This window comes from Rhinolophus ferrumequinum, chromosome X (genome assembly GCF_004115265.2).
Source record: "Rhinolophus ferrumequinum isolate MPI-CBG mRhiFer1 chromosome X, mRhiFer1_v1.p, whole genome shotgun sequence".
Lineage (NCBI taxonomy): Eukaryota > Metazoa > Chordata > Mammalia > Chiroptera > Rhinolophidae > Rhinolophus > Rhinolophus ferrumequinum.
This window is the reverse complement of record NC_046284.1, coordinates 83,585,976-83,613,478: the sequence shown is the minus strand read 5'-3', so window position 1 is coordinate 83,613,478 and position 27,503 is coordinate 83,585,976. Positions and strand designations below refer to the sequence as shown.

At 39.1% G+C, this 27,503-nt stretch overlaps 1 non-coding gene across 1 annotated transcript; it reads right to left on the bottom strand.

Annotated features, from left to right (window-relative positions):
* Nucleotides 1–8,060: 8,060 nt before the first annotated feature.
* Nucleotides 8,061–8,163, bottom strand: LOC117030620 (U6 spliceosomal RNA). Its single transcript, XR_004424427.1, has one exon. It is a non-coding gene; the product is annotated as a U6 spliceosomal RNA (small nuclear RNA).
* Nucleotides 8,164–27,503: the final 19,340 nt, after the last annotated feature.

The window sequence follows — 27,503 nt, the reverse complement described above, 5'->3', positions numbered from 1 at the left end:
ATCTAGGTAACCTTGGGTTGGGTAATGACTTTTTAGATACAACACCACAGCTATCATCATAGTTAATTGTGAAAGAGTGAATGTTTTCCCCCTAATATCAGGAAAAAGATAAGAATGTCTGCTCTTGCCACTCTTTTCAACATTGTATTGGAAATTCTAGCCATTAAGATCAGGCAAGCAAAAGAAATGTTGGAGTCCATATTGGAGGAAGAACTAAAAGTTATCTCTGTTTGCAGATGGCATGATACAGTATGTTAAAAATCCTATGGTTCTCGCCTTTTTCTGTCTGACTTATTTCGCTTAGCATAATAATCTCAAAGTCCATCCATGTTGTCACAATGGCACTATTTCATCTTTTCTTATGGCAGAGTAATATTCCATTGTGTATATATACATCTATTGAAGGACACTTTGGTTGTTTCCATGTCATGGCCACCATAAATAAAGCTGCAATGAACATCAGAACACATATATCTTTATGGATGAATATTTTCAGATTTTTTGGATATGTACCCAGGAGAGGGATTGCTGGGTTATATGGTAATTATATTCTTAATTTTTTGAGGAACCTCCATACTGCCTTCCATAGCAGGCATATGATTTGACTGAGATGTGGGAAATAAAACTGAAAGCAACCAAGGAACAGGACAAACAAAGAAAGAAACAAAAACTCATAGGCACAGACAACAGTTTAGTGGTTACCAGAGGGTAAAGGGCGAGGTGGGGTGGGAGATGAGGGTAAAGGGGATCAAATATATGGTGTTAGAAGGAGAACTGACTCTGAGTGGTGAACACACAATGTGATATATAGATGATATATAGATGATGTAATACAGAATTGTACACCTGAAATCTATGTAACTTTATTAACAATTGTCACCCCAATAAACTTTAATTAAAAAAAAGATCAATAAGCAAAATTCAATTATATTTCTATACACTGACAATAAGCAATCTAAAAATGAAATTAAGAAAATAATTCCAATTGTAATAGCATCAAGAAAGAATAAAATACTTGGAAGAAAATTTTGAAAAGTAGTGTAAGATCCAGCAATTGCCCTTCTTGATATTTACCTAAATGCATTGAAAATTTATGTCCACACAGAAACACTCACATGGTTTATAACAGTTTTATTCATAATTGTCAAAACTTGAAAGCAAACAAGATGTCCTTCAGTAGGTGAGTGGATAAATAAACTATGCTATAGACAATTGAATATTATTCCACAGTAAAAAGAAATGAGCTATGAAACCATGAAAAGACATGAAGGAATTTTAGATGGGTACTATAAGTGAAAGAAGCCTCCATGAAAAGGCTACAGACTGTATGATTCAACTATCTGACATTTTGGAAAGGCAAAATTATGGAGACAATAAACATTTTCTGGTTGCCAAGGGTTGGGAAAAGGGAGGAATAAACAGGCAGAGCGCAGAGAATTTTTAGGGCAGTGAAATTTTTCTGCATGATACTATAATAGTGGATACATCTCAGTACACATTTGCGAAAACCCATAGATAGTACAACACCAAGAGTGAACACTACTGTAAACTAGAGAATATGAGAGATAATAATGTGTCAGTGTAGGTTCATCATTTGTAACAAATGTACCGTTCTTTTGTGAGATGTTGATAATGGAGAGGCTGTGCATGTGTGGGAGTAGAGGTTGTATGGAAACTTCCTGTACTTTCAGCTCAATTTTGCTGTGAACTTAAAACTGCTCTAAAAATAAAGTCTATTTTTTGAAAAGTAGAGCAATACTTGTACATCAAAAACTACAAAACATTGTTGAAAGAAATTTAAGATTTAAATAAATTAAAAGGCATTTCATGTTAATGAGCCAGAACACTTATTATTGTTAAGATGGCAATACTCCTTAAATTGATATACAGATTCAGTGTAATTCCTACCAAATTCTATCTGGCTCATAAAAAAGAAATTAATCCTAAAATTCACATATGACAAACTGATTCTAAAATTCATATAGAAATGCAAGAGACAAAGAATAATCAAAATAATCTTGAAAAAGAACAAACTTGGAGAATTCAGTCACACTATCTGATTTCAAAACTTACTAGAAAGCTGTAGTAATCAAGAAAAAGTTTCACTGGCATAAGAATAAATTTATAGATCAATGGAATAGAATTGAGTCCAGAAATTAACCTTTTCACTTATGATCAATTGATTTTAACCAAGAAAAATCAATGAAGATAGAATAGTGTTTTCAACAAATCACAGGGACAACTGGATAGACACATACAAAAGAATGAATTGGAATACTACCTCATATGACATACACAAATTAACTCAAAATTGATCTAAGGCTTAAGATCTAAAACTATAAAACTCTTAGAAGAAAACATAAGAGTAAATCTTTGTTACCTTAGGTTAGGCAAAGACTTCTTACATATGACACGAAAGCACAAGCAAGAAAAGAAAAAAAAAGTTGGACTTTATCAACATTAAAAACCTTTGTGCTTCAAAGGACAATAATCAAGAAAGTGAAAAGACAACTCAAAAAATATTTGCTAGTCATATATCCCACAATAGACATATCCAGAATATATAATGAATTCTTGTAACTGAATAGTAAAAAGACAAATATCTCAATTTTTTAAATGGCCAAAGAATTGAATAGACATTTTGCTAAAGAATTTATATGAATGACCAATAAGCACATGAAAAGATGCTCAACATTATCAGCCATTAAGGAAATGCAAATCAAAAGCACAATGAGATGCCACTTCACATGCACTAGGATGACTATAATAAAAAAGACATGCAATAACAATTGTTTATAAAGATGTGGAGGAATTAGAATCCTCATATATTACTAGTGGAAATAATAGTGCAGCCTCTTTTGAAACAGTTTAGCCGTTCCTCAAAACTTGAAACATAGAGTTTCATTTCAACAAGTCCACTCTTAGGCATCTACCAAAGGGAAATGAAAACATATGAGGTCCAAACAAAAACTTGTGCATGAACATTCATAGCATCATTATCCATAGTGGTCAAAGGTTGTAAGTGGCTCCAGTGTCCATCAGTTGATGAATGAATGGATGGATATGGCACAACCATTCAGTGGAATATTGCTCTCAGTAAAAAGGAATAAAGTTCTGATACATACCATAATGTGGGTGAATTTTGAAAACATGCTAAGTGAAAGAATCCAGTCACAAAAGGCCACATATTGTGTGATTCTATTTGTCTGTAATGTTCAGCATAGGCAAATCTATAGGGACAGAAATTTGGTTTGTGTTTGCTTAGGGAAGGGGTAAAGGATGGGAAGTGACTGCTAATGGGTGTGGGGCTTTTTTTCAGGGTGATTATAACATTCTAATATTAGATTGTAGTGATGATTGTACAACTCTGAATAATATAAAAACATTGAATTGTACACCTTAAATGGATGAAGTTTATAGTATGTGAATTATATGTCAATAAAGTTGCTTTCAAAAAGTATTATTTATTGTCCACTAATTTGTAAAGACTTTTGAAAAACACTGGTAAACTGGTCTATTTGGGGGAGTTAAACAAAGAAATCAATGGTAGTACAATATAGCAAGAGGTGTGACCACTGTGAATCTTGGTTTCCTCATTTTAAAGTAGAGGTAATTACACATTTACCATGATATAAACATTAAATTAAATGATAAATATAAAACATCCAGCTGAGTGTCTGGCATTAATAGACATTCCAGAAAAGGTTAACCTCATGTTACTTGTTACTTACTAGCTGTGTGACTACATAAAATTGACTGAAATTCTGTCTCAGTTGCCTCACCTCATCTCTGCAAAACGTGTGTGTGAGGAGGGGCGGGGGGGGGGCGCGGTTAATAACTACCTTCCCTGAAGGAATGTTCTGAGAATAAGAGATTTGTAGGATATAAAATGTCTGATTCTCTCTCCTACATTTTCACATTCTCCCCTTTACGGCCTCCTTCTCTTCATACTAAAAATGTATCCTAAATAACCTTCCCTTGCATCCTTTCTCTACCAAACTCTTCTCATTTTCTTTCAAATGAAGTACCAGCAAACAAAATAGCCTTCCCTTCCTCACTCTTCGATTTAATTCAGTCTGGCTGCATTCCCTATGGGCCCCCAGCTGCCCCAACTGACACAGCTCTCAATAAGGTAACAAGGATGTCCTAATTAATGAATCCCAAAGGGCTCCTTTCTCAGTTCTCATCTGACCTTACCTCTTTATAGCATCAACACTCCCCCTCCTTTCTTTGTGTCTGTGATTCTACTTTTTTTTCTTGGTTACTTTACTATGCCTCTGAAATTTCTTTTTCAATCTCCTAGTATTTTCTAAGTCCCATCCTTGTCCATCAGCTTTTTACATGCTATGTCTTACATCCTTGGGTGAATTAATTCAGACTCACAGATTCATCTGATACTGATAGTTGAGGTGAGTGCCAAATATACGGTGCAAAAGTAATTGTGGTTTTTGCAATTATTTTAACCTTTTAAACCACAATTACTTTTGTGCCAATCTAATATATATTTCTGGTCTGGAGCTAATTCCTGACAACCAGACTGAAATGTCAAATTGCCTCCTCTTCATCCTGGATGTTGTCACAAACACCTGAAATTCAGATCTCATCTCAATGTCAATGCACTCTGCTCACCTGCAAATGTGTACACACTTCTATATTCAATTCTCCATTTAAAGTCACTAGCATTACTCAGTCACCCAACTCAGAAACTTTCCCATATCAAAGTCTGGATAAACCCAACTCTACAGTCAAGAAGCAGTTGGCTGCTGGTAAAAAATCAAACGAATAGAGGGACCGGTACTATCTACGATCATAGATATCATGCTCAACAGAGATAGTGTCCAGTACATATACTAGATTTTCCCAATCAACTCTCTCTCCAATGGTCTGTAATGAACATTTCAAACTTAACAATGCCTCAAACACCTCATTTCCTTTCCTCTCACTCTCAGAAGCTGGCTATTCCTCCTATTTTACTGAGTAAATAAAAGTCATCAGGAGGGACTATCTCAACCTCCTACTACCAAATCTGAAAAAGTGCCTGCATCTACAGCCATAATTGTTGCCTTCCCTCTAGTTATGACAGACATGTCCCTGACCTGTGTCAGCCTATTTGACATTGCTGTTTGGTTGATTCTAAGGCACCTCAAAGTCAGCATGATATGATGTTTACTGTCCCACTCCCAACCTGCTCTTCCTCTGGTCTTAACAGATGGATATCACCATCTATCCAGCTGTACAGGCCAGCCCTGAGAGTCATCTCTGACATCCTCTCCAACATTAAGTTCTGTTGATGTTAGCTTCTAAATATCTCTTAAGTCTCTCCACTTTTCTCCATCTCTACTACCACTACTCTAGTACAAGTGACTATAATGCCATACCTGAACTATTACGATATTCTCCTTATTGATCTACTCACATGATGCCCTACTTTCCCATCTGTCATTAATATTGTTGACAGAATTTTCTGCAAAACTGATATCATAATCTAATTTAAAATTCTTGACTGCTCTTACTTATAGACAAAAACACCAAAATCCATAATGTGACCTATAAGTGCTACATGGCCCAATCACACAGGCCTTCTTTCTGTCTCTCAAGTTGGTCAAGGTCTCTCCCTTTCACCAGGGCCTTTATATATGCTGTTACTTCTGGAATGTTTTCCCTAGCACGATTTCCATCTCTGTTCCCTTTTCACCTAGTTAAAGCCTACTTTTTCTTTAAATCAAGGTGTAAATGACTTTCCTTGGAGAAGTCTTCCCTGACCCCTCAGACTAAGTTAGGTCACCCTGTTATAGGACTAGGTGCTTTTCCTTCATATCACATGCCACAATGCATACACATAAAACACTTAGAACAGATCTTGACACACAACAAGCATTCAATCTATCTCACTATTATTATAATTTAAACATAATTGTGTCATTCTTTTAATTATTATTTCATTCATTTAATAAAATTAGAGCTGTTCTGGATGTTAGAGACAGAACAGTGACCAAAACAGATACAAATGTTAGTTTTGATTAATGTGTGTGTACCCTCCTGGCTGTAAGATAATGTGAGGGCAGAGACAGACACTGATTCTTTGCAGGTCATCAGAGCTTACCAGAGAGGCACTGCTAAATGTAGGCTGAAAGGGCATTGAGAGATCCATTCTAGAAGCCACCTTTTAAGGTAGGAACCCCATCTAGACAGGTGTCTATACTTCGACCCATAGCTCAGAAAAGCCAGGTTCAGTGTGAATTCTTCCTTTCCCTATTGTTCCTCCTCTTTGATGTGAATGAACTCTGTGAAGGAATCTGTTTTATACAAGGGAATGTGGTGATGTCCCTGAATTTGGTGACTACCCCTCAGGAATTACGTAAGAGTGGCCAGACAGACGGAACTTCCAAGCGTCTGCTGCTCCCCACCCCCCTTGTCTCCAGACAAATCCCGTCCTCCATTCCAGGTGTTAAATTTTATATATATATATATATATATATATATATATATATATATATATATATATATATATATATATATATGAGAGTGGCAGGTCAGTGCTCCCAAACTCACCAGGGCTTGAGGGAAAGCTCAGCAACACCACTGGAAATGATGCCCCTCTTTCCCACCACCTCCACTTCAAAGAACTTCCAGTGTCCCTGTAGGATGCTGGGAGGTCTGGTTTTCTCAGTCTTCTTTTGGTTACCTCCTCAGATTTCTTAGAAAGCTAAAGTAGAGGAAGGACAGGCAAAATTGAAGGAATTGGGGAGTGAAGCTGAAATTCAAGAGAAATGATGTGGATTATTGCAGTGGTTAAGTGCATAGGCTTTGGTGTCACACTGGCATTAGCATCTTACCTTGCCACTTAGATGCAATGTGTGGCTTTAGGCAAGTTATTTAACCTCTCCAAAAGCCCCTACTTTTTCATTTGTAGAAAGAAGATAATACCTCTACCTTTGGATTGCTGTGCAGATTGAATGCCATATGTATGTAAAGCATTTGGCCCAATACCTGGCACCAGAGTAAAACCAGAGTAAATAAAATGTTGAAAATCTAAATTCGGCAAATTGTCTTTTTAAATCACCCTTCCTTGAACTTACGTACCCCTCCAAAAAGTGCCTGTTCTCTCTCCCTTCCTCCATAGCAAGATGTCTTGAAAGAAATGGCTCTGTTATCATTATTCCACCTACTTCTTACTTCTCAGCCTATATGTGAATTTCACTCCATCACTACCTGCAATATCATTCATTATTTATGTAACCAATGACCTCTGTGTTGCTAAAGGCCATGAAAAATTTCCAATCTGCAATTGCCTGATATCTCCCTCCTCTGATACCCTGGAGCACTCTTTCTTCCTAGAAACAGTCTTTTCTTTTGACTTTAGTGTCACTATTTTCCCGGTGTTCTTCTTACCTTTTGTTGATTTATCTATCTCCTTTGTAAGGTCATCCTCTTCTACCTAGACCTTAAATATTTCAGTTTCCTGAGGCTTGGTTCTAAGCTTTCTTATTATCACTCCATGTTCTCCCTAAGGCAATCCCAATTATATCCTCATCGTTAATCACCATCTATAAGCTACCAAGGACATTTATTTCTCAACCCCTGTGGTCAACAGAGCTCCAGACTAGAATAACCAACTTTCTATTCAATATATCCAATTGAGTATCTCAAAGGCACCTCAAACTCATTACCAAGGACAAATGCATGCTCTACTTCCTAAATTTGGTTTCTTTCCAGTGTTATCATCTCTTTCAATTGTATCAGTCTATTCATTCACATGTGCCAGAAATCTATGCATCATCCTTGTCACCTCTTTTATTTTTTATTATTTTTAATTTTTTATTTTATTTTATTATTAGTTTCAGGTGTACAAAACAATGTAATAGTTAGACATTTACACCCCTCACAAAGTGACAACCCCCTCCCCCTATCTACCACCTCTCCGACATCGCACATAGCAGCCACAGTACCATTGACTCCATTCCCTATGCTGTACTCCACATACCGTAGGGGGAAATATATATATATACACACACATATATATGTATATATATATATATATATATATGTATTTACAGTCAAAAAATATGGAATGCTTCACGAATTTGTGTGTCATCCTTGCGCAGGGGCCATGCTAATCTTCTCTGTATCGTTCTAATTTTAGTATATATGCTGCAGAAGCAAGCAACTTTCTCACCTCTTTTGCCCTTGCCTTTCACATTGCCAAGCCCTATAAATTTTACTCTTAGATATTTACTAAACTTGCCCATGTCTTTCTAGCTCCACTATCACCATTGCTGTCCAAGTTCTCAGCATTGTCATACTTCAACTGGTTAAACTTTTTCCTAACTGGCCACTATCCACACTGACACTTGCTTCCCTCCAATCTGTATTTTTTTCTAAACAATATTTTCAAAACAAATGGTAGAGTATGTCATATACATACCCCATTCATTCATTCCATCTGGTTAAAACTCTCAAAATCTCCCCTTGCTATTAGGAGAAAACCAAAAAACTTTAACATGTCTGCATGATCTGATCTCTCTCTAAGGGTCAGGACTAGGTTTGGACAAGACAGGCACCAAGAATGCAAAGTGTAAGAGAATGTTCAAGAAGTGAGTGTTTCTTTTAATTTTATAACACTGCTATCTCATCCTAGTCCCAGCCCTGCTATCCTTTCCTATCCACCATATTCATAATAATAACAGCTAACATCGAATGTTATTTGCAATCAGTTTTTATGGTCCTCTGTGCTTTACAGGCATTATGTTACTGAAATCTCATAAAACCTCTGTAAGACACTTTTAAATCATGACCCAGTATACAAGTAAGATAAAAAAGAGTTCAGTAACTTCCTCCCTGTTTCATAGCTAGTAAGCGAGAGAACTGAGAGCCAAATGCAGGTAGTTAGATTATACAAACCACACATGCAGCCAGTATACTTCTTTTTCTCTATATCTCACACCACTCTTCTACTTGTATTATGCACTCCAGTCATATAACCACTTGTAAGTTCCTTGAACCTGTTGAAATTACTCTAACCAAATGGTTCTTGCACATACTATACCAGGAGTCAAGAATGACAGGTTATTAATTAATGTTGCATTCATCCTTCAGATTTTAGCTTTAGTGCCACTCAATTGTCCCCCACCCTCAAGTCTAGATTAGATTCTTATTATCATAAACCCACAAGAAGTATGCTTCTTATCACAGCAACTAAGTCATTTTAAAGTTATATATTCATTAATGAGATGTTGGATTTAATATTTCTTTATATGCTTACCTGTAAGCAAAGGAGAAATAGGACAGTGTGTGGTTTTTCTCCCCACTGCATTTCCTGTAACTAACACGGTGTTTGGCACATGGTAAATGTTTGACACTTATTTGCAGAATGAATGAATGAATTGTGGAGGCATTAGTGAGGTTGAAGAGGTTAGGAGAACAGTATTCTAGACAAACAAAATACAGTATGTACAAAGTCCCTATAGCAGGACAGAAATTGGCATGTTTAATAAACTGAAACAACAACTGATATTTGCCTTCCAGCCAAACAGCACTAGGAATACACAGGTAGTTAAATAACTGCGTTTATTACTCCTTGCAGTGAATAAACACACAGCATACGGAACTGTGGTTGTGTCTCAGGAAGATCATATTAGAAAGAAACTATTATGAGATTTGAGTTTTGGTTGGATGATTTAGTTGTTCGTGTCCAAAGGGAGAACAACGTTAACCGTGAGTAGCAAGCCATGCTACCAGCAACAGAGACCTCCTTGTAAGTGTCAGGCCAGTGCCCAGATGTCAGGCAGTGCTTTTCTCTTCCATACGACTAAAGAACAGAGAGATTTGGGGGAAAGTGGCACAAGGACCCGAAGATGTAGGCAGGGCCAAGCCATGCAGGGGCTGGAAGACCATGTTAACAGAGTTGACCTTTATCCTAAAAGCAAAGGGAAACAGAGGAGTGATGTACTTAAATCTGTGTGTCAAGGACTGTGGAGGATCTGAGATTTTATGCTACTTGCAATCTTACAAGTTAATTTGCCATAAATTGACAGATGCTGAGAGAAGACAGAGGACTCCTGGGTGAGACACAAAGGACTTTGTTACTTGCAACAAAAGCAGTAGTCAGAGCACCATGTTTGCACTGGTGGTACGTGTCCTCTAAGTCCCCTGGGACAATGAAGGTAGACTCATCTGGATGCCCGCACACGCAGAGGGTTGTGATGCAGGAGGGGAGCCCTGAGCTTGAGAGATTTATTGCTTGGATAGTGAGCAGAAGCAATCCTGCCCTTTATGGGAGGTGTTCCCGCATCCCTCAGGATTGCTCAATACAAATTCAACCCTGAGAAACCTCCTGGGTAAGAGTAGTTAGGGCTTCGAATTCTTGGCATATCCAGCAAAAACATGAACAAACACGCAGGGCCCAAAGTGGATTTCCTCTCCCAACAGTGTGTTTTTTTTAAAGGTCAACGTTTGGAGAACTGGTTCATTACATGGAGAAAATGAACACTGGACCATCGCATTATGAATTATTCTCATCAGCCTACAAACATGCTATAATTTCTCCCATGTTGACCCCCTCTTTCCCCTCCAGTTACTGCCCCACCTCGTCACACTATTAATGGGGATGGGTAATGTAACACACCCTAGGAAAATTCCAGTGATGAAAGTGTGTAAAGGGATGGTGGCACTTTGACGAGTGAAAGAAGAGCCCCCAACCCCACGAGGAAGGAAGGACAGGTGGAGGAAAGTAGGATGGTGTTCTGGGCTGGCGACATGGAAGAAGCCTGGCACTGGTGCTCAATGGAAGCATGGGAACATCACCTCAAGAGGTGGTTTTGTATGCAGACAGCGTGGGTCTGGTGTAAAGTGGACAGTACCCAGAAGAGAGGTGCGAACCCACCCACCAACATGCAGTCTACCTCTTAGAGAAAGGCTCACCATCCTTTTTCTATGGGAGATGGAGCTCCCTGACAGACTTGGTTGCCGTGGGATCTGAGGTACTTGCCAGCTTCTGTGAACCACACGTGTCTCACCAGGACCAAGACGGATTCATAATGGTCAGAGGCTTTGTTCTGAACTTGCTGAGATCATCTACAGATGCGTGAACAGCTGGCATATTTGGGCTTTAGGGATGGACTGGAACACACTTCATCATCAAAACCGTAAGAGGAATACCCCTGTTTAATCTGTTGTAGCCCATGGTTCTATCTGTTGTGATGTTTATCTGTGTTCATATACCTTTACACTATTTTAATAGAGTATTTATTTAATAATTAGAATTCTGATGCAATATCTACTGATTGTTAATTGATAACATCCTAAAAAATACTGTCTCAATAATGATTTAGTACATTAATATTCAACTTGTAATGGTTAATTATACTGTGCCACGTACAATGTTAAGCACTTAACATGTAAAATCTCATTGAAGTTTCACCGGAAAAGCTATAACAGTTCTAAATCTCTGTTTTACAGATGAGGAGACTGAAGCCCTAGTGAAGTTGAATAATGGCACACGGGGTCAGCTTTAAAGGCCTAAAGCTAGCGTAGTCCCACAGGGCCCATGCCGAGAACGGATCCCTAGGCTTGTGGGTTAATGTTGCCTTCTTGATATTCTTAACCGTTTTTCTTTGAATTTGTGTTTTCTAAGTGTTTTCTGATGGGACAGTGCAGTATGTGCCGGGAACCTGGAGCCTCAGCTCTCCTCCCGTCCAGGCCCACCAGCTCCCAGTCTCACTGGGACAGGTTCTCTGCTCCCCACAGACCATGGCCCACCCACTCACCCAGACTCCCCCTCTTCTCCTGTCCAAGTGACTGCTGCTTCACTCCACCCTGTGGCACGGGCCTGAGTGTGGGTGCAGGACGGGGCAGGGTTGAGAGTGCCAAGTCATGGGGTGAGCCACCTGGGAACCTGTGAGGACCTTCACGACATTAACCAGCAAAAACAAAACACTGTGACAGGTCAAAAGAAAGACTGTGGAAGCAAGGGGCGGGGGGAAGCTTTTCTCCGCTTTTTGAACGAGAAACCCCAGGTTTTCATTTGGCACTAGGACCCTCATTACATAGCCGAACCTGCATGGTGGAGAGAGTCAAAAATTCCGATTGCTAACTGCAAGCCTGTGTTATTGCTCTTTCTTTTCTGTTCTTGTCTTTAAGAAGAAAAGAATGACTAGGTGATACATGCACCCATGGTATAAACGTTCCAAAACGTGCAGTCAAAACTAGGACCAGATGGCTTCCCTGGTGAATTCTACCTCTCAAAATCCACAAATATATAGACATTAACCAACATGCTTTTAAAGAACGACTGGTTCAAAGAAGAAATAAGAGCAGAGATCAAAAGATATGTAGAAACATAGACACAAAGGAGAATGAAAATACATCTTACCAAAATTATTGAGATGCAGTGAAAGTAGCAATAAGAAGAAAGTTTATATCATGAGAGGCCTATCTCAAGAAAGAAGAAAAATCCCAGATGAACAACCAAACATTACACCTTAAAAAACTAGAAAAAGATGAAAGATGAAAACCAAAGACGGCAGAAGGATGGAAATGATAAAAATCAGAGCAGAGCTAAGTGAAACAGAGAACAAAAAGACAATAGAAAAATTAATACAACAAAGAGCTGGTTCTTTGAAAAGATTAATAAAATTGACAAACCCTTGGCTAGACTCACTAAGATATGAAAAGACACAAATGAACAAAATCAGAAATGAAAGAGGAGAAATTACCATGGTTACCCCAGAAATACAGAGGATCATCTAAGAATACTACGAAGGACTATATGTCACCAAATTCAATAACCTACGAGAAATGGACAAATTCTTAGAAACATATGGCCTTCCTAGAGTGAATCATGAAGAACTGGAAAATCTAAATAGACTGATCAACAGTAAGGAAATTGAATCAGTCATCCAAAAACCTCCCCAAAAGCAAAAGGCCAGGACCAGATGGCTTCACTAGTGAATTCTACCAAACATTCAAAGAAGATCTAACACCAGTCCTCCTCAAAAGTGCAGAAGAGGCAATACTTCCTAATTCATTTTATGAGGCCAACATTACCCTGATACCAAAACCTGGTAAGGATAACACAGACACACACACACACACACACATACACACACACACACACACACACACAAAATTATAGGCCAATATCTCTGATGAATATAGAAGCAAAAATCCTGAACAAAATTCTCACAAATTTAATACAACAATGTATTAAAAACATTATACAGCACGATCAAGAGGGGTTCATCCCAGGGACACAAGGATGGATCAGCATACACAAATCGATCAATGTGATACTCCACATGAACAAAATAAAGGGCAAAAATCATATGATTATATCAAGAGATGCAGAAAAAGCATTTGACAAGATACAACATCCATTTATCATTAAAACACTTAATAAAATGGATATACAAGGAAAATACCTCAACATGATAAAGGTCATATGTGACAAATCCTCAGCTAATATCATAATTAACGACGAAAAACTGAAGCCTTTCGCTCTACGTTCAGGAACAAGACAGGGTTTGTACCATATCACCACTGTTATCCCACATAGTATTGGAAGTCCTAGCCAGAGCAGTCAGGAAGAGAAAGAAATAAAAGACATCCAAATTGGAAATGAAGAAGTCAAATTGTCACTTTTTGCAGATGACATGATTCTTTATATAGAGAACCCTAAAGACTCCACCAAAAAGCTATTACAAACAAAAAGATGACTACAGTAAAGTTGCCGACTACAAATCAATGTACGAAATCCATTGTATTCCTATATACTTCAATGATATTTCAGAAAAAAAAACAACACAAACAATTCCTTTTGCAATTGCAACAAAAAGAATAAAATACCTAGGAATCAACTTAACAAAGGATGTGAAGGTTCTATACGCTGAAAAGTATAAGACATTTTAAAAAGAAATGGAAGAAGACACAAAGAAATTTAAAAATGTTCATGGATTGGAAGAATCAACATAGTTAAAGAGGTCATAGGACCCAAAGCAATATACAGGTTTAATGCAATCCCCATCAAAATCCCAATGGCATTTTTTAAAGAAACAGAACAAAACATCATCAGATTTCTAAGGAATCACAAAAGACCCCGAATAGAAAAGCACTCCTAAGAAAAAAGAATAAGGCTGCTGGTATCACACACCCTGACTTCAGCTTGTACTACAGGGGAACAATAATCAGAACAGCATGGTGTTGGCAGAAAAACAGACACATAGACCAATGGAATAGAACTGAAAACCCGGAAATAAACCCAAATAAATATGGACAGGTAATTTTTGACAAAGTAGCCAAAAACATACAATGGAGAAAAGAAAGCCTTTTCAATAAATGGCGTTGGGAGAATTGGAAAGCCACGTGCAAAAGAATGAAACTAGACTGCTAACTGTCACCATGTACCAAAATTAACTCAAAATGGATCAAAGACCTAAACATAAGATCTGAAACAATAAACTGCATAGAAGAAAGCATAGATACTAAACTATGGACCTTGGGTTCAAAGAGGATTTTATAAATTTGACTTCAACAGCAAGGGAAGTAGTAGCTAAAATAAATGAATGGGACTATATCAAACTAAAAAGCTCTGGCACAGCAAAGGTAACTATCGAAAAAAAAAAGAGGCAACCAACTGAATGGGAGAAGTTTTTGCGAACAGTGCCTCCAATAAGGGGCTAATATCCAAAATATACAAGAAACTCATACATCTCCTCAACAAAAAGGCAATCAATCTGATTTAAAAATGGACAGAGGACCTGAAGGGACACTTCTCCAAAGAGGCAAATAGACATGTGAAAAATCTCAACATCACTTATCATCACAGAAGTGCAAATAAAAACCACAATGAGATATCACCTCATCCCAGTCAGAATGGCTGTCATCAACAAGAGAAGCAGTAACAAGTGCTGGAGAGGCTGTGGAGAAAAAGGAACCCTCATCCACTGTTGGTGGGAATGCAGACTGGTGCAGCCGCTGTGGAAGGCAGTGTGGAGGTTCCTCAAAAAATTACGAATAGAATTACCATATGACCCAGTAATCCCTCTCCTGGGTATCTACCCAAAAAAAATCTGAAAACGTTCATCCATAAAGACAAATGTGCTCCAATGTTCATTGCAGCCTTATTTACGGTGGCCAAGACATGTAAAGAACCAAAATGTCCTTCGACAGACGAATGGATAAAGAAATTGTGGTATATATGCACAATGGAATACTAGTCAGTGGTAAGAAAAGATGAAGTAGGACTATTTATGACAACATGGATGGATCTTGAGATTACAACGCTAAGCGAAACAAGTCACACAGAAAAAGCAGAGAACCATATGATTTCAGTGATATGTGGTATATAAACCAAAAACAACAAAAGAACAAGACAAAGAAATGAGAAACAAGAACTCATAGACGCAGACAATAGTTTAGTGGTTACCAGAGGGTAAGGAGGGAAAGGGGTGGGAGATGAGGGTAAGGGGGATCAAATATATGGTGATGGAAGGAGAACTGACTCCGGGTGGTGCACACACAATGGGATTTATAGATGATGTAATGCAGAATTGTACACCTGAAATCTATGTAAGTTTACTAACAATTGTCACCCCAATAAACTTTAATAATAATAATAATAATAATAATAATAATAATAATAATAATAATAAAAGTAGGAAACTGCCTGTCCCGTCCAAGGCAGACTCACTCTACCCTGGAAGTCAATTGTGGATTCGGGACGCATTGTTTTCAGCTCTTTGCTCCCTTAGGTTTCAGCATGTCCCATGAGCGCCACTGCAAACCCTGCTCTGCTTCCATCCTATGTTGGCACGTTCTGAGGCACCCGCAGCCAGGATGCCACTCATCATGGGAAATGGGAATGGGACCCAAGAGAGTAGGGTTCCTTGCGGTCTCCGGAACAACAAGGTCCCCATGAGACGGGCTGTAGCACCTTCACTGAGGAGGACAAGCGAGTGAGCTCATGGTTTCCAATGGAGGTGCTCTGGGGTGGAAGAGAGGATCTCTTACCTAGAAGAAAAACAAGACTGAGCCGCCAGGGTTTGGCTGTGGGACTCGGGGGCCAGCCTATAGCTATGGTGTAAGGATATATGCTTGGGGTTATATGGGAAGAATTACTGGTTTTATCTATGAGCCAAAAATGGAGCATGTTTTATAGGCTGTTTGCATACAAGACCTTCCCCAAACAACCATAGTTCCTAGAAAAACAGTTACTATTGATCTGTTTGTATAGAAGACTCCCACTGCTTTCCTTCCTCTGTATGGTAAGCGGGAAAAAATTATCAGTTTCTGGCAGGTGTGATTTCAGAAATTTTACCAAAGGTGTGGTAAGAGAGGCCAAATAAAAACGGACATAGGAAGGAGAGAATCCACGATCTTTGGGTAAGAGGTGATGATACACTCCTTCAGAGATAAGTTTTGCCTCAAACTCGAGGTAACAAGCACTCTGGTTAGACACGTGTGAGTAAGGGCAAAAGCAGTGGTTTCTACTCTTGGCCACGCATCAGAATAAACTGGAGAACTTTGTGGAAACACAGACTCCTGGACTCAACGCTAGGGCCATTGAATCTGAATGTCTAGGAGTGACAGCTGGGAATCTATATTGTTTCAATGCTCTCCTGAAAATTCTGACGGGCCACAAGGTTGAGGAACCCCTGTTTTAAGATTGTGGTGAAAAAAGACAACACCAGTTGATCCAGGGTGTTTTCCCAGTCGCTGTGGAGCATATACACAAGTTCAGAAAGATGACAACACGTAGGACCAAAGCCACCCATGCTTTGTTTTTTGCCCCGAACCAGCAATCCAGAAGAATGACTCAGAAATTTCTGTGGTTCGGGCTCTGTTTGGCCTTTTTTCTCTCTCGAAGTTCACCTGATTGGATTGTTGCCAGGAAAAAAGAGAGGAAAGTCTGCTATGACTTAAAAATGTAGTTTGAGTCAGCTTTACTGGGCTTGCAAAATCAAGCAGGTAGAGTCAACCACATGTATGTATTTTGAGTAACAGAAGCCAAGAGGTGGGGCTTTTGAGCCACACGCTGTGGGAGGAAGGTGGAAATGACATGGGGAAATGAACTGCTTTTAGCCTGATGGAAAAATTTGTTTTGAAATGGTATAAAGTGGGTTTGAATAGTTAGAAAGATGTTAGAGGGGTCTTAAAAAGTAATTTACTGGTTCCCTGTCCATTCACTTAGCAATCAAGTAATGGTGGTAATAATAATAATAATAATAATCAAACATTTTAAGTGACATCAGCACTTTTCATAGGCCTGTGAAAGAACATATATCTGCAAGGGTGGTTTTGAGAAAACCATCATCAGAAGGGAAAGGAAAAGGAAGCTGAGAACAGTCTGTAATGGTAAATGGTGGATAAAGAGCCTTGCACAAACGAATAGTGCCAAAGAAATGCTATTTTAGGAGAAGAAAAACCAGTGATCACTGACGCTGGGCAGGTGCGCAGCCATGCATTCCCTTGTGTCTGAGCCTAATCACGCCAAGAAGACTCGTGAGACCTCAGCTTCTTTTCTGAGCAGCAGCTCCACGCTTCCTCCTGTGGGACTGCTGTGCCCTTTCCCCAACATGCTTCATCCACTGGGCTCGCCCTTTCTACATAGTCCACTTCTTGCCCCAGATCCAACCTGTCCTTCAAAGTGCTGGATAGACCTCATTCTCCCACAAGGCCTGGTGCCCTCTCTCCCTTCCCCTGATTCATATGGCACATGCCTCCTGTGAGAGCGGTGCTTCCATTTGTCTCTCTCTCTACCACAGTGTGAGTTTATGTGTGGCAGAGTCTCAGTCTCCTTGGTTTTTATCTACACCCCCCCACCCCGGGCATCAGTTCCATGGGGAGCAGGGGCTATGTTCATTTTCTTTATTGTGCCCCCAGCACGACAACAATACTGGACATGCAGTAGGTATTCAGTAAGCATTGTCAAAGTAATGAGCATCATTCACCTATGAGCTCTGGTGCTTGAGGAATACAAGACACCTGCACATTGCATCTGCATGCCAGTATCTGCAAGATTTACATGTTGCATTTGCAAGTGCCTCATTCACTCTCAGTTTGTGTTGAGGGGATCTTCTTTTACTTTAGCTCCCTGAAATTCCTTGGAGATTCTGAGCCCAAATGTTAAAAGATAACTTTATCCCAAATGGAAATCATGGCTCAGTATCCTGGATCACAGGGGAAGAAGATTCAAATATGACAGCACCTGCTCTTTCCTCCCCCTTCAAGTAAATGTGTTCTCTCCCTTGCCGATTGCCATCCATTCTGAGAGGCTCAGAACGCTTTGTCCTTAGGGAGGCTGTCACTCTGGTCCATCGTGTTATTCATTGTGCTTTTCTGTGCCTCTTCAAAGAGAATTAAGAGCCCTGTTTATGTACTGGCTCAGAACAGCAGGAAGAGGTCACAGTGACCACGGCCAGGTATTGAGGACAGTAGATAAGAGCACAGGTGTGTGGAGTAGGCTGGACCTGGGTTAGCATCACAAGATGATTGCGAGGTTTAAACAGGGGGATGTAGAAAGAGCTTATCCCAGTCAATTAGCCATTATTACTATTCTATAGCCTGTCTCTTTATGCTCTCCTGTTCTCAGGAAGCCCAGACCTTAGGGGACCCTGAGACTCCCGTAAGTCAGGCAGCCAGAGAATTTCACTCTTCTCTCACTTCCATGTTCAGCAGGAAGCAGTTACAGAATTATGACCCTCATCCCCACTCCCTCAGGAATGGGGAGTGAAAAATCTCCAGGAGGAATTGTTAGATAGGACAAGGGTCTCAAGGACTGGGTGGTTCTTCTCTATGTTAAAATGCAGCACAGTGTTTCGCAGCTGCAACTGTAACATGTAAGCTCGACAGAAACCCAACTGGATACGTATAGCTAAGTGCAAAGAAAAAAACCAACACATAATTAACCAAATAGTGTATACAAGCAATGACTAAACCTGCCTTCCAGGAGACAGGGCTTTGGATGTGAATCCTCTGTCTCCTTTACTTGCTGCAAGAAAATAAATCTAGCTAACGGCAACCCTGTCTCGATCTCAAAAAGAACAGCCCAAGTGACGAATGAATGCCTTGTGTTGGGTAACATGCCTGCTGCTTTTAATGGTCATCCATGTCTCCTTCGTGTCACTATCGGGCTTCCACTTTTCTAGCCATTTGCCCATTAACGGTAGGCTTTGCTTTTTTGTTGTATTTATTTCATTTCATGTTTTTTCGCATCCTTTTGCCTATGGGTATTGGCATTTCTTTGTTGCACATCTGGAATCCAATTCAGGATGTGTGAGCGATGAAAAGATAGATCAGGGAATTCACCACCATGTAGATCTTCAAGTCCTTAGCTTCCTGTCAGACCATCTTTTCCTTTCCACTGTTCACAGTCATTTTATGATTGTCTGTTAAAGTATTCCAAATGTAATTATTTGAATTTGGAGGGGAAAAAACAGGAAAAAGTGAGTCTATACTCTCTTCCTCACGAACCCAAAGTCCCTGTGGATATTTTTGTGAATACAAATCTATGAAATGCTCCTAATCTTCTGTTCCTTTACACATTCTTTATTAATGGCTAGCTATGAGAAATGATCAAATTAGGAAATCTTTCTCCTCTTTCCTTCCCTCTATGTTTGCCTTAATAATGTTAACCATATTTACATCTATTCCACTTGATTTGTTACTTTTATGAAAGTTTAGCTCTCAACAACAATCCGGTTGCCATAGGGTTTTTTTTTTTTTAATTAAAGTTTATTGGGTTGACAATTGTTGGTAAAGTTACAAGATTTCAGGTGTACAATGCTGTAATACATTATCTATATCTCACATTGCGTGTTCACCACCCAGAGTTAGTTCTCTTTCCATCACCATGTATTAGACCCCGTTTACCCTCTTCTAGAGAACCCCTCCCCCCTTACCCTCTGGTAACCCCTAAGCTATTGTCTGTGTCTATAAGTTTTTGTTCCTTCATTTGTTTGTCTTGCTCTTTTGTTGCTTTCAGTTTTATATACCACACATCAGTGAAATCACATGGCTCTCTACTTTTTCTGTCTGACTTATTTCACTTAGCATTATAATTTCAAGATCCGTCCATGTGGTCACAAATGGCACTACTTCATCTTTTCGTATGGCAGGATAGTATTCTATTGTGTATATATACCATATCTTCCATGTCCAATCATCTATCGAAGGACACTTTGGTTTTTTCCACGTCTTGGCCACCACAAATAAAGCTGCAATAAACATCAGAGTACATATATCTTCACGGACAAATATTTTCAGATTTTTTGGGTAGATACCCAGGAGAGGGATTGCTGGGTCATATGGTAATTCTATTGTTAATTTTTTGAGGAAGATCCACACTGCCTTCCATAATACTGGTTGACTGAAGTCCATACCCTACCAGTATGTTTCAAACAGTCATTAGAATAAAATTCCCTGAGTTAATACATGTTCAAAATTGTTTGCCTATTGCTTTTATACCTGAGCCACTGATTGGTTGTGTAAAAATATTGGCGGTCGCACATTCTTCCTTGACGATTCTGTAGGTTTTGCTCCACCAATGTTTGGGTTCTAAATCACAGAATGGCACTGATATCTGGTAAGACAAACCTGTGATATTAATATTTTGGGAGAAAATATTTATAGCCAGTCCTGCATATTTGTTTTTAAGAAATACAGTTAAAAATCATGTGTGGATAATTTCCCACTTCCAGCTATGGCCGTGATGAAATAGCTTGTTTCAGTCCCATTACCTCATGGGAAAGAATTAAAATCTGGATAAAAGTAAAACTATTCAGCTTGGAGTCATCAGGGAATTTCTTCTGTGTCCAGGACATCAGGGTAGAAGAATCTGAAGAGTAGGGAACCTCACCGAGGGGAATCCAACATTTTTGTGCTGCATTTTCCCTCAGGGAACTTGCTGAATCCTAAACTGCTCTGGGTGATTGGACTTCATAGCAGAGAAGTGAGCTCGTCAGAAAACGTACGGGGCTAGGGAAACCAAACTTGGAGTCAGACTTACAAACCAGTCAATACTTGAGAAGTCAAGATCTTGGGAAAAAGAAAAGCAGACAGAAGTGACACCTACATTGGGTAGATTTCTTCCTTGAGGCATTTGCCCATACCTAAGCTGCTATAAGACATGTGACTAGAAAGCTAAGCAGGCAGCCGGTTTAAAAAAAAAAAAAAAGTCTCAGCAGAATTCTCAGCAGTCCCATGGTGTAGTAGATGATAAAACTGAGTTCAGAACTCACCGAAAGGAGGGCCCCCAGTAAACACCTCAAGCTGACATCCAGGACCCCTGGAGAGCTGCAACCTGGGGGAGGGAAAAACCAGAGGCAATCCAAGCCTCAGAAAGCCTGAAGCAGCCTGAGTCGGCTTAGTCCGTGACTGGAGTGATGTGACTGCACCTACACTAGCGGCCTGCCTGAGAGAGTGAAACTTCTGTGGAGGCGTAAGCATCATCCAGGGCCATTTGACTTCACCTTAAACAATGCCTGACAATTAATTCAATCACCAGATGTATCAAGAATACAAGTTAAGAGAAGTAGAGAAAAGAAATTACCCAGAAGACCCGATATTGGAATGATCAGACATGGGCAGTGAAATAATTAGGATTAATATGTTCAAGAATATGGATGACAAAATTGAGATTTCATCAAAAAATTGGAATTTAAAAACCAGCCAATCACATGGATACACTGAAAATGGAAAACTGAAAAACACAATTACCAACATTCAGAATTCAACATTTGCGTGTAACGACATATCAGAAACAGCAGAATAGAGGGAAAGGGAGAGAATGGATCTGGGAAAGGGCAAGAAAAAGGCTGACAGGTGTGTAGGGTTTGTCCCTAAGACCTCAGAGATACAACTTCTGCATAGAAAGGACAAGGGCAGGCGATGGTTTAAGTGACAGCTGATACCTATGGAGCCCTTGCTGTTTTCATGGTGGTAAAATATATGTAGCATGCAATTTGCCACTTTAGCCATATTTAAGTATACAATCCAGTGGCATTAGTTAGAGTCACAATATTGTGAAACCATCACCACTATTTCCAAACCTTTTTCATTACCCTGAACAGAAACTCTGTATCCACTGAAAGATAACTCCCCCCTCCCTACTCTCCCCTCTCACCCAGCCCCTGGTATCCTGTAATCTAGTTTCTGTCTCTATGAATTTGCCTATTCTAGACATTTTCATACATGCGGAATCATCCAATATTTGTCCGGTTGTGACTGGGTTACTTCACTTAGCATAATGTTTTCAAGGTTAACCATCTTGTAGCATGTGTCCTAAAGTCACTTTAAAGGATAGAAATAGTACGGTTTCCATTTCCATTTGGGTCCATGAGAAAAAATTGAAAACCAACCGTAGGCATGTGCATAGCTCTCTGTATACCTTTTCAGTCACATCTCTGATGTTTCAGGGGAATGTTGAGGCAAAGATTAAGTAAGATTCCGCTCTCTTTGATAAGCCTTCCAAGTAAGAGATGTGGTGTTTCAATCAATGAGTAGGTGAGATGCTCTGACTTCTACAAAACAGGAGAGAGTTAAAAGGTTTTTCATCACAGACCATTTATTTTCCACTCAAGATTAAATTAAGGTAGGTAAGAAATCATCTACACTGATTTCTCAGACCTCTAATGGTGAAGTTTCTTTTATTAGTGGATGAATTACTTTGAGATCAGAACAGAGAAATTGTCACTCCTCTCCAACCGTCATCAAAGGAACTCACCTGTCTCAGGTCAGGGAGACAGAAAAAGAGGTGTTTCCAGGATCAGTCTCCGTGGACACAACCTGTTCACCGTTTCTCTCCCTTTAGGTGACCCCTCTTCTGATATGCACCAAGATGATTGACAGCGGTAGCACCCAGCCGCTCCATTACTTCTCCTTAATCATTTGGGTATCTGAAGGGTTTGCTTCCTTTACTGCAAAACAGATTCTACAGCTATCAGGGAAGCATGAAACTATCAACAAGATATAATAGAATTAATAAAGAAGGGTCATTCTATTGTGTGTTCTGCTTCTTTGCTCTTAACGCACCTGCGAGTACCTACTGTGAGCAGACATGTTTCTGCCTTGCAGTGCCTTGATTTTTTAGGGAGAGTTTAGTAAGAGTACAGTAGGTTATCAGAAGAAATAGGAAATGTCACATGTCAACTGGTGAGTCTGCGGGATTATGATGTCTCAATCGTTGTTCACATGACATGTGAAAAAAATGATTACAATTTAATGGTATATTTTTAAACCATCCAAAGATTCAATCGTGAGTCGGTTGAATGATGGAATCTCCCCCTCTTCTCGTGTTCTTCAGAACAGACTCACACAACGAGAACTGTCAGTCTATAAATAGTGTCTAACTACATGCATCTAGAAAATTAGGGGATAGGGAAGGTTCAACTGGAATGATCCACATCTGAAGCCACCCAACTCTAAAGGATGGGCATTAAAGACTGCAGGGAAATGAGTCGCAGAATTCTGGCATTGGGTAAAACATGGTAGCAATGTTGACATAATAAAAATCAGTTATTCACCTCCATGAATGGCAACCTGTTATTGACATTAAGTGAAGTTATGGGGCACAAAAAAGGCCTTCTAGGAACTTTGTTTGATATTCTGGTCAGATCTGAATTGGGCTCCATAGGTGCTCATTGAACTAAATGCTCATCAGAGTCATTCTTTGTGAATAGATGATCAGACCTGCTGGCAATATGACAACATGGCAGCCACCTCTAAGTATCATAAGATTCCCAAGTTTCACAGCTTCCCTAGTAGAGTGTAAGGCCCTGCACTCCTTTGTCAGTGCATGGCTGATTTCTTGTGATCCCACTTATCCTGTTTCATTTGACTTTGCAGAATGGGCCACAGAAGTGGTGTGGCAGCAGTGTATTAATTTGTAAGGGCTGCCATAACCACAGACTGGGTGGCTTAAACAACAGAAATTTATTTCTCAAAGTTCTGGAGGCTGAGAGTCCAAAATCAAGGTGTCTGCAGGGTTGGTTTCCCCTGAGGCCTCTCTCCTTGGCTTGCACATAGACACCCTCTTGCTGCCTCTTCCCATGGTCATCCCACTGTGCTCATTCATCCATGGTTTCTTTCTGTGTCCTAATCTCCTCTTATAAGAACACCAGTCAGATTGAAGTAGACAACCTCATTTTAATTCAATTACATCTTTGAAGCTCAAATCTCAAATACAGTCATATTCTGAAGTACTAGGGGTTAGGGCTTCCATATACAATTCAATATACAATATACAATTCAGTTCATACAGGCAGGATCACCTCTGAGCCACTCTGTCAGCCGCATGTCTTCCACCATCTCCCATCATCAGAGAAATGGCCAGAATTAAAATATGCCCCTTCCTGTCATGAAATATGCCTAGCACTGTGCTGAGCAGATAGTAGACCTGTTTTCCTTCCCCTGTTTTTGCTTCCCATGGTAAATTTGGTAAGCTAGAGACAAGACTATCTATGATCCATGATAGAGGGAAAATAATGCACTGTGGAATCACTAATCTGAACTCTAAACTAGCCACCTCACTCCTCCTCTATGAGGCTCTGGTCCCTCATTCATAACATGAAGATAATGCCAGTTACCTCATCTGTAGGATTATTGTGAGGATTGAACAAGGTAACAGGTACAAAAGTGCCTGTAAACAATATGTTGCTAAATCCTTGTAAATTTATTCCCTTTAGTTCATATTCAATCCTTACTTTTGACTGTTTTTTGACCCTGGAATCCTGCTTCTTATTCTCACTAGACTTATTGATTGCCAATCCAACAGCCTTTCCTACCAGGGCCCTACAGTAAGAAAAACTGACTTTGTTTTTAAAAGTACCATGTTCAGGATTTCCTCAATCCAGTCATGGCTATCCCATTCCACTTTGTCAGATGATGGTTTTTCCAGCCTCCCATATACTTAATGGTGGCCATGAGACCTAGTTTTGCCCAATGAAGTGGATGGGAAATCTGTAGGGGTCTTCTCTGGAAGATTCTGTTTCTTGATACATAGAACATACAATGTACAATGGAATATTATTCAGCCATGAGAAAGCAGGAAATCCTGCCATTTGTGACAGAGAGTTAGATATCTAGATTCTTCATCTAATTCAGTCTTCATATTTTGGCAAGAATGTCTCAGAGATAGTGTTGCATTAATCTATCAGAAAACACATGCTGTACGGATGTCCTTCTTTTTGTAATGGGAGCAGATATCGGTGTTCATTGCCTAGAGCATTTGAGTCATTTGAAGTTAAAATGGAGATATTTTGATTCTATCTATCCTTCTTCATTTATTAGATGGAGTTATTCTCTGATGAGAAACTTCCCCCATCTACTATTTGATAACCAATGTAATAGTTCATATGCCAAACCCAGGATAATTGTTTCATTATTTGCCTCTGCTTACCTAATTTCAAAATAATGAGTTAATTTCCTAGCATTTAATAATAGTGACCATGAGGTCTTTGTTCCTTTAGAACCACTATGGGCCACTATGGACTCAATATAGGGCATGTAACACAGTAGTCTTAACCCTGTGTTCATTAGCCCCTTGATATTTTCCTGTTAGTCTCTTTTCAGCCTATCTGACACTACTATTCCTTAAACTAGGATGAAATTTAAAACTTTGTTTGTGCTCTAGGCCACCAGTGATGCTAAGTGTATGTTGGGGGAAGAGGGAATCTCAAAACCTGGGAGTATTATGTTTTCCAGTCTAAACTGCTTTTATTAATTGGATTTTTTTTTTTTTTTTAAGGAGGGCGCAGCTCATAGTGGCCCATGCAGGGATTGAACTCGCAACCTTGGTGTTATTAGCAGCCTGCTCTAACCAGCTGAGCTAACTGGCCACCCCTAATTGGAATTCTTAAGAAAATAATTTTACTATTCCCTAAGACAGCCATCTCTCCCACACCCCAAAAGTCAATTTTAAATTTTCCTGTTTCTCATTTTTCTTACTGCATTCCTCCCTCACAATCTCCACAGGGTCATCTCCTACTTCAGGAAGAAAACATAAGTCCTAAAAGAAATTCACAGAATGTCCTTTCTCTCTTAAATTCACCCATGTTTCCATTCTCTCCAGATAATTTAAGACTTTACCCTCTTCTCCCATTTGTGATTTAAACCTGCCAAATCTCCTTATTCTCTCTTTAGTATATATAGATGCTACAAGCCAGTATGGCCTTAGCATTATATTCTGTGTTTGAACACCAAGTTTACTATTTATTAGCTATGTGACCTTAGTTAATTCAGCCTCACTAAACATCCATTTCTTATCTGTAAAATAGAGTGATAAGATTACCTTCTTCACAAAATGGTATGGAAAATGAAATGAGAATTCATAGAAAATAATTGAAATATAACCTATGCCTAAGAAACACTCAACAAAAGTGAGTTATTATCAGATAGATGCAGTTCAACTATGACATACTGATAGAGAATATGGAGGGTTTATGAAAAAATGTTTTCTCTAATTATGTTGATGGTAGTCGTATTGAGACTACTATATGTGTAGGTGAGATAAATCAAATTAATATTTTATTTTCTAATGTTATCATTCCCTGTTGTCATTGAGAACCAGTATTCCTGGCTTGGTAGAAATGTATAAAATCGGTCTGATACGTTTTGTCATACCAGATAATAAACTACCGAGGACAACTAGCATAGTCTCAAAACGATTCAGAACCCAACTTGAAGAGGCTTCCACTGGCCAATGATAGACCATCTTAACATCAATAAGTATAGTAAGGGAAATTGTTTGAAACACATCAAATATATATAAATCCAATAATCCATAATTATTATTTTGAACTATCCTTATTTGTCATCTGTGAATGATTGTAGGCAACCAATCATTATTTTGAAAACTCTCAAATAGAGAGAAATAAGCACTTCCTTGCCTTTCCTTTACAACTTGTACCCCAAAGTAACAAAATTGTTGATGAAGGGAAATTGTTTTAAAGTAGTATTCTGGTTAATAAAGGAAGAATGACAAAGACAATATCACAGTTTTGCAACCCCTAATGATATGTGTCTACACAATTATCACTAATTACTGCTAACTGTAAAACAAGTCACAACCTGACCTTATATGCCTCTTTAAGTAAATACTCAAAATCCCCCTTGAAGAATTCTTGCTCAAAAAAATTGCACCTATATCTGATCAAGATCATAGATCCAATTATTGATACATAGGAAATACAGAGCAAAAAAGAAATATTCTAATCTGTATCATAAGGATACAATCAGCAAAGTCAAGAATGTAAAAAATTCTACAAGTTACACCATCCACTTTCTTCAATGAGTAAATGACGTGAAAAAAGTGAACCTGTAGATTATGAGAGACTTAACAGTATCAAAAAAACTAGACAAAATTGAACGGTAGTATTTGAGCATACACTTATGTGCTAAAACTATACAGAAAATCATGGAGTGATTACCATAAATGTTAAGATAGTGGTTACATTTAGGGGTGGAAGGAGTGAGTTGTGATTGGACAGGGGACAGAGAAGCCTTCTGGGTTG